Source organism: Nicotiana attenuata, unplaced genomic scaffold (assembly GCF_001879085.1).
Source record: "Nicotiana attenuata strain UT unplaced genomic scaffold, NIATTr2, whole genome shotgun sequence".
NCBI lineage: Eukaryota > Viridiplantae > Streptophyta > Magnoliopsida > Solanales > Solanaceae > Nicotiana > Nicotiana attenuata.
In genome coordinates this window covers 1,297,075-1,306,408 of record NW_017670239.1, presented here as the reverse complement: position 1 = coordinate 1,306,408, position 9,334 = coordinate 1,297,075, and positions in this window count along the sequence as shown.

Below are 9,334 nucleotides of genomic sequence, written 5' to 3'. Positions count from 1 at the left end.
TAGTCGTGGTCCTTATGTATCTCATCTTAGGTAGCGAGCCTACAGTGCACCATTAGCTCTTATTAGTACGCCTATGATCCAGAGCGACGACCATGGTTATCCTACCCGTTCGGGCCAGCTTCAGCAGCCACAGCAGCAGGATAGGTTTTTTGAGTGTGGGGGTATTGGTCACATCAGGAGGTTCTGTCTGAGATTGTTGAGCAGCATGCCACAGTAGAGTTCTCGTGCCATGGTCCCAGCACCGGTTGCTCCACCGCCCGCTCAGCCAGCTAGAGGAGGGGGTCAGCAGCCAGAGGTGGAGGTCAGGCCATTAGAGGTGGAAGTCAGGCTGTTAGAGGTGGAGGCCATCCAGCTAGAGGCCGTCCGAGAGATGGAGGTTAGGGTGGTGTGGCCCAGCCCCGATTTTACGCATTTCCAGCTAGAGCTGAGGCCAAGACATCTGACACCTTTATCACAGGTATTGTTCCAGTTTGTCATTGAGATGATTCAGTTATATTTGATCCGGGCTCTACTTATTCATATGTATCATCCTATTTTGCTTCATATCTAGTTGTGCCTCACGATTCTTTGAGTGTTTCTGTGTATGTGTCCATGCCTGTGGGAGATTCTATTGTTGTAAAGCATTTCTATAGCTCATGTGTGATTACTATTGGGGGTCTTGACACTAGTGTAGATCTCCTACTTCTTGATATCGTAGACTTTGATGTTATTTTGGGCATGTATTGGTTGTTCCTTATCATGCTATATTTGATTGTCATGCCAATATGGTGACCTTAGCCATGCCGGGGTTGCCTCTATTTGAGTGGAGAGTGTCAGTATGATGACCCTCATTTTCTTGTCCTTAAGGACACGGTACGACACGGTAATGCCAAGCAGGTTACCTTTGGAGAAGATGGGGTTTTGCGGATACAGGGTCGTATTTGTGTGCCTAATGTGGATGGGTTTCGGGAGTTGATTCTTGAGGAGGATCACAGTTCCCGGTATTCCATTCATCCTGGTGTCGCCAAGATGTATCAGGACTTGCGGCAGCATTATTGGTGGAGGAAAATGAAGAAGGATATAGTTGCATATGTAGCTCGGTGTCTGAAATGTGAGCAAGTAAAGTACGAGGATTGGAGGTCTGGTGGTTTGCTTTAGAGCCTGGAGATTCCTGAGTGGAAGTGGGAGCATGTTACATGAATTTTATTGTTGGTCTCCCATGGACTTAGAAGAAGTTCGACGCGATATGGGTCATTGTGGACAGGTTGACCAAGTCGGCACATTTCATTCAAGTGGCATTTATCTATTGCCATTGTGGAGAGAGAATGGATATTCCAATTACTACTCTGCGTATCTGATGTGTGCTTCGGAGTATTGGAATGGTGATCAGAGATAACAATTTTTTCTAGTAGCACCCACGACAAAATGTCCGGAATATATATCTTTTTTTGGGACGGAGGCACGCGTGCTAAAAAAAACATCAACTTGGAAACACCATACATAATATAATAAAGAAAAAGACATCAGAGCGGTTAGATGAGATCTATATCCGCGAGATCGTCCATCTTCACTGTGTGCTCGTATCCATCATTTTTTATCGAGCTACGCAGTCCACCTCGCACTTCTGGAGGGCTGTACAACATGATTTAGTCACACCGGTTGAGTTGATTATATAAAATTTCATCCCTATACGGACGGACAGACCGAGCGCATTATTCAGATATTGGAGGATCTGCTTCACGCTTGCATTATGGATTTCGGGGGTTCTTGGGATCAATTCTTGCCACTTGCGAAGTTTGCCTACAACAACGACTATCAGTCGAGTATTCAGTTGGCTCCCTATGAGGCATTATACGGGAGGCGGTGTCATTCGCCAATTGGTTGGTTCGGGCAGGGAGTGGCTCGAATGTTGGGTACTGATGATAGGCTATAATTACGTATTTTAGTCGATTATTACACACTAATTTACTGCACTTTAGTTGAGTTTGCGCTTTAATCGCTAGTGTTTTGCACTAAGTGTGTGTTTTATGCCTTGTAGGAGTGATTCCGAGCTATGTAGATGTTATGGAATGAATTCAAGTGATTCGGACTTTGAAGTCTGAGTAAAAGCCCAAGGAATTAAGCTGGGATCGTATTCGGGGACCAACGGATGATAGAGCAACGAAACGAAGAATTGAGTAAGCATATTGCGCACTGTCTAGTAAAATGCACATAACTTTTCGCTCAGAACTCCATTTGGGCTCCACAATATCTGGTTGGAAAGCTAACTCCAAGAGCTACAACTTTCCAGTTTTTTGTTTTTCCAAATACCAAAAAGAACAGGGTGAAAAATGCGTGAAACAGTAGACTTGCCAAATACCGCATCCATACCGCGCCCGGACCGCGACCGTGAGCGTTCGGACCAGAAAAATTATCCTTTTTCGCGTAGGAGAAGGTATAACTGTTTGGGCCTGACCCTACTTGGTATATATACATGGAAAAACGGTATTCTGAGGAGGTTGGACACGCTTTTGACACAGATTCGACCTAAGGAGGCAGAGACACAATAGGAGCAAGGCGGGGAATTCTTCTACGAGTTTTTTCTTCCTCTTCCTATTTTTTTCATTATTGGTTATGACTTTCTGTATTGTAGTTTTACATACTATTATGAATAGATAATTTGTTATCTAGTGTTTTGATGGAAGCTTTTGTAGGATAAATTCTTGTTATGTTTTTATATAATTGAGCCGTCTGATTTCTCTACTTGTTCAACTGCATGTTTATTATTGTTGATTGAATGGCCATCGATTGACTGTGCCTATTTATTATGTGTTGCTTGAGAAAGGATACATATTTAGGTGGTTTTTGAACAACGTCACTCATAACGTATGTGAGAAATCTATACAGCGGGTTTAAGGGCAGGTTTAGAAATAACAAAGCCTTGATGTGGTCATAATGAGCGGTTCGATAAAGCCAACTAGCGTAGTTCGAGAGAATATGTCTAGTAAATTGTTATAGTTTATCGAGAGAGAATTACGGCACCATAAGTGCTCACGATCAGTAGAGAATACATTGGCGAAATTGTAGGGAACATAGCTAGAAGGATTCCGACAATTGGGGAATCATAACTCTAGAACTCCTTAATTTAGTCTCCAACCTGTCTCGTTAGTAAATAATTTTACCGTTTTGTAGTATTTGCTAGTTAATTAGTTAGAAATATAAATCTCAATCTTTATAATTTAGAAAATTGTTCAAACTTGGCTTCTTAGTAATATTAAACAGATATAGCTAAGCCTTAGTTCTCTGTGGGATTCGACTCCGGACTTATAGACCGGATTATATTTGCAGCGAGCGCTTATCCTTTTTAGAACTAGAGTTGGGCGTGATCAAATTTTGGCGCCGTTGCCGGGGAACTAATGGTGTAGTTGTAGCTGTATATATTGCTAGGGTTCAAGTTTGAACTTTTATTTTGTTTTGTTTTTTTTGTATTTTTTTATAACTGTTTATTTGAGAAACATGACATCTTGAAATTATGGGAATTTAGGTGTAGATAATTCTACTATTCATCTCCATACATATTGTGAAGGAAACCACCCGTAGAAAAAATTTCAAAACGTTCCTGAGAGTGAGTTATGTGCACCAACTCAATCTTATTGGTGGAATGTGTGTGATGTGTGTGGTGGTAAAAATGGTCACTTTTATGGTTGTGCTTATGTTTCTTATCTTCCCCAACCCCTTACTATGATGGTTCTACCTTTTCTTGTGAAGTTAACAGGAACAAAGAACCCGGAGATGCAGACCTGAAGGAGATCAAGGATATGTTAAAGTGCCTTCTGAAACAAAATAATGAAAAACAATTGCAGATAGAAAGGCAAGAGGCAACTATTCGCAAGTTGGAGGCTTAATTGAGTCAAGTGGTTGGAGTTTTTAATGCTCAACAAGCCAATATTAAGGATAGTAGCCAAGAAGAACATGAATTTGAGGTGTTAATTGGGGAGGTCAGAGTAGAACATCAACAACCTAGCCAACTACAATTTGAGGATGTCAATGTTGAAGAAGTGAGACTAGAGCCAGCCAAGGACATTGAGGATATAAATTTTGTTGACTCTAGTATCATTGATGTTGAGGATGTTGAAAGTCCTGAAGTTTATGTGTTTGAGCGCATTGGTCCACACTCCAAGCATTTTTCCACATTGTGTTTTGATGATGATATGGAAATAGAGTCTTCCGAACCAATTGAAGAGTCAAGAAATAGGGAACAAGGTGCATATATTTTGGAATTCTTCTTGCCAGAAAGTCAGGATTACATACCTCATACAAAGGCCAAGGAGTGCAAAATACTACATTATTTCCTTGGGCCAGTTAGATTCGTTCCACCGTCCCAAGATCATAATCATAAGCTTGAAGCAAAATATGGGGTTCAATTCATAAGCTCGAGGTGGAGACAAAAAGTGATTCATGTCGTGCCGCGACATTAAATCAAGCGCATGTTGGGAGGCAACCCAACTTTACTGCTTTTTTTTGTTTTATTTTTTTGATTGTATTATTTTTGTAATGTAAATTTTTGGTCTTCTAGGAACTTGGAAAGCAAAGCCATTAGAAGTATGCAACAACAAACCAAATGGTTGGAACTAAGTGTGAGGTACCCGCACGAAGGACCAGGCCTGGGAGAAGTCTGAGTACCCCATGAGATGCTAGTACTTCGGCCTTTGGCCTACCAGAGAGTTCCTTTTACCCTCTTGTATGTATGGATGTGCATTGGGGACAATTCACAATTTAAAGTGTGGGGTGAGGAAATTTTCTAGGTGACTTCCTATGCTATTGTAGTTGTGTTAGTTTAGTTGAATAATTTTTTTTTAAATAGAAAAGATTCCCGGCGATGGATCTATTAGACAATTTTCTTGAGGGATTTAAGTCTAAAGTAAAAGGACAAAAGATTTTCTTTTGTTAGGTAGTGTAGAAATTCCCCTTTGGATTTTCTTTGTGCCGCGGTTCTTTTCCAAGGGTTTTTTTTGAACTGGGTGTAGATATTATTTTTTTGGGAGTAGGAGCCATTGTGTTGTGTTTTGAATTGAAGCAATATCTCTCAGCTTTGTTATGCCTTGAGAATAGTAAGTACTCTGGTTGTGACGCTTATACTCAGTGTTTAACTCTTGTATAAGTACATTAAATTGTATGATCTTTACTTTGCTTAACTACTTTGACTAGAGTGTCTTGATGAAACCAATCCTGAGTGAGTTATGTGTCATGTGTGTGTGAGGTTTCGGTGTTATTCTGTGCATTGCATTTGATGTCTAGAACTTTCCTCGTGTGTTTGTAAAGCGAAATAGTAGTTTTGTCCAGTCTTGGAAGTGATATAGGCGTTTCTTTTTTAAGCCAGATATGTATATTTTACCCGCCTAATTATTATGTATCGTAGTTAACCCCTTTGAGACTGTAATCCTGTTTCTTTGGAAACCACATTACAAGCCTTACCCATTTATTTGAATTTACCATCTATTTGAACCATTGTAACCTCTCATGAGCACTTGAATTGTTTATGAACTGTGTAAAAGTTAAAGTGTGGGGTGGTTGGTTTGGCTTTTGAGTGGAACTAATTAGATAAGGAGAAAGGTGCACTGTTTTGAAAAAGTAAGAGCCACTTGAATTGAAAGAAGAATAGTTGTATTGCTGTGAAAAAAAATTCCTTGATAAGTGGTGGTGACTCTTGATGTAATTGTGCTTAGAGAAGTATGGGGTAATATACATTGAGGTGGAGTTTGGTTTGACATAAGTATGTGGTTTGAATGTTAAAGTATATGAATAAAAGTGCTTAGGGAGGTGTAGTCACTCTTCTATCTAAATGTATCCTACCCGTCCCGCAGCCTACATTACAACCAAATAAAGTCCTACTTGATCTTAGACTAAATGAGCTCGATTAGTAGAGTAGTACACTATGGGCAAGCCTATGGTGCATCTTTTGTGGCATATGAATGTTATTTCCGAGAGTGAGTGAATTCTTTCTATCTTGAGTTCCTAAGTGTTCTTAAATTTTATTGTGTGGAACTACTCTCTTTTATTGTGTGAGGGAACTTGATTCATGAAGGAAAGGTAATATCAGTGACCTCTATGTTAGAGTAAGTGAGTGAGTTGTGAATAATGCGTGATACTTGTGAGTCGAATCTTGAGGTGAAGATGTTACACTTTTGTGCTTAGTCTATTTTAAATATTCTTGGTGTGATGAGCTAGGAGAATTGTTTAAAAAGGTCATGTCTATATAAAGTGTAGTTTGATTGCTCGAGGACGAGCAATGGTTTATGTTTGGGGTGTTGATGATAGACTATAATTACGTATTTTAGTCGATTATTACACTCTAATTTACTGCACTTTAGTTGAGTTTGCGCTTTAATCGCTAGTGTTTTACACTAAGTGTGTGTTTTATGCCTTGTAGGAGTGATTCCGAGCTATGTAGATGTAATGGAATGAATTCAAGTGATTTGGAGCTTTGAAGTCTGAGTAAAAGCCCAAGGAATTAAGCCGGGATCGTATTCGGGGATCAATGGATGATAGAGCAACGAAACAAAGAATCGAATAGGCATATTGCGCACTGTCTAGTAAAATGCACATAGTGTTTCGCTCAAAGCTCCATTTGGGTTCCACAATATATGGCCGGAAAGCGAACTCAAAGGGCTACCACTTCTACGCCTTACGTTTTTCCAAATTCCAAAGTTAACTGGGTGAAAAATTCGCGAAACCGTAGACTTGCCAAATACCGCGTCCGTACCGCGCCCGGACCGCGACCGCGAGCGTCCAGACCTGAAAAATTGTCCTTTTTGGCGTAGGAGAAGGTATAATTGTTTGGGCCTGACCCTAGTTAGTATATATACATGGAAAAAATGTATTTTGAGGAGGTTGGACATGCTTTTGACACAGATTCGACCTAAGGAGGCAGAGACACAATAGGAGCAAAGCGGGGAATCTTCTACAAGTTTCTCCTTCCTCTTCCTATTTTTTTCATTGTTGGTTATGACTTTTAGTATTGTAGTTTTACATACTATTATGAATAGCTAATTTGTTATCTAGGGTTTTGATCGAACCTTTTGTAGGATAAATTCATGTTATGTTTTGATATAATTGAGCCGTTGGATTTCTCTACTTGTTCAATTACGTGTTTATTGTTGTTGATTGAATGGCCATCGATTGACTGTGCCTATTTATTATGTGATGCTTGAGAAAGGATACATATTTAGATGGTTGTTGAACAACTTCACTCCTAACGTATGTGAGAAATCAATACAGTGGGTTTAAGGGCAGGTTTAGAAATAACAAAGCCTTGACGTGGTCATAATGAGCGCTTAGATAAAGCCAACTTGCGTAGTTCGAGAGAATATGTCTAGCAAAATGTTGTAGTTGCTCGAGAGAGAATTACGACACCTAAAGTGCTCACGCTCAGTAGAGAATACATTGGTGAAATTGTAGGGAACATAGCTTGAAAGATTCTGACAATTGGGGAAATCATAACTCTAGACCTCCTTAATTTAGTCTCCAACCCTTTGTCTCGTTGGTTGATAATTTTACCGTTTTGTAGTATTTTCTAGTTAATTAGTTAGAAATATAAATCTCAATCTTTATAATTTAGAAAATTATTCAAACTTGTCTTCTTAGTAATATTAAACAGATATAGCTAAGCCTTAGTTCTCTGTGGGATTCGACTCCAGACATACAGACCAGACTATATTTGCGGCGACCACTTATCCTTTTTAGGACTATAGTTGGGCATGATCTAGTACCGATTTGGTTCTGGATGCCTTGGAAAAGGTCAATATGATTCAGGATCGACTTCACAGAGCTCAGTCCAGGCAGAAGAGTTATGCCAATCTTAGAGTTCATGATGTTGCATTCTTGGTTGGAGATTGGATATTGCTTCAGGTTTCACCCATGAAGGATGTGATGAGGTTTGGAAAGAAGGGCAAGTTGAGCCCTAGGTATATCGTACGCTTTGACATTCTTGAGAGAGTGGGTAAGCTGGCCAATAGACTGGCATTGCCACCTAGTTTATCAACAGTCCATCCGGTATTCCATGTGTCCACACTCCGGAAGTATCACGGTGATCCGTCCCATGTGTTAGATTTCAGCTCAGTCCAATTGGACAAGGATTTGACTTATGAGGAGGAACCGGTGGACAATCTAGTCCGGCAGGTCCAGAAGTTGAGGTCTAAGAGTTATCCTTCAGTTAGAGTACATTGGAGACGTTAGCCGATCGAGGCAGCCATGTGGGAGCCCGAGTCCGACATGCGGAGTAGATATCCACACCTTTTCACTAGTCCAGGTACCTTTCTATGTCCATTCGAGGACGAATGTTTGTTCTAGAGGTGGAGAATGTGATGACCCGATAGGTCACTTTGAGTTTTAGCATTTATTTCTATGTTCCGAGACCTCGAATAGCTTCGTTTAGCCTTCCTCAATTTGCCTGCGCAATCTATGTCTTTCCGGAAAATATTTTATGTGAAAAATTGAAGAAAATGTGATTTTTTTATATCTTTAAAAATAACTTGAGTTGACTACGGTCAAAATTTTATGTAAACGGACCCGGATCAGTGTTTTGACGGTGTCCATATCGTCATTTGAGACTTGGGCGTATGCCCGAAATTGAATTCAGAAGACCCTAACTTGTTTTGACTCATTTTGCCGAAAACTAGCATTTAAAGTTGAAGAATTACTATGTTTGACCGTAAGTTGACTCCTTAGCTAACGAGTTTGGATTTTGAGGTTAAAACTTGGAATAGTTCCGTATTTCTATTTGAAACTTGTCCGCAAAATTTGGCCCAATTCGGGATTGATTTGACATGATTCGGACACTTAATATTTCTAGTGTTCTTGAGTTTCACTTTGAATTTTCATTCATTTTGAGGATTGATTTGTAAACTTAAATATTATTTGGGTGATTTGATTGCTCGAGCAAGCTCTTATGATGTTATTACACTTGTGTGCATGTTTAGTTTGGAGCCCGAGGGGCTCGGATGAGTTTTGGACGTGTTTCAGATGAGTTTGGTTAAGGTTAGGATAGCTGGTGCTAGTGCTCTGCTGCAGATCTCGCATTTACGAGGTCTGGCTCGCGAATGCAAGCCTCGCTTTTGCGAACAATGATTCGCATTTGCGAGCATGTGATAGATTGGATGAACTCACATTTGCGATATTTTGTTCGCGTTTGCGAAGGATGTGATCACAATTGCGATCATTGACCATTGTTGACTGATTCGCTTTTGCGAAGAGTTTGGTAGTATTTGCGAGGGCTCTAGGTATACATTTGCGACCTAAATGTCGCATTCGCGACGACTGTTCTTCTGAGATAGGGTTCGCATTTGCGACCCCTTTCTCGCATTTGCGATGTTTGCAA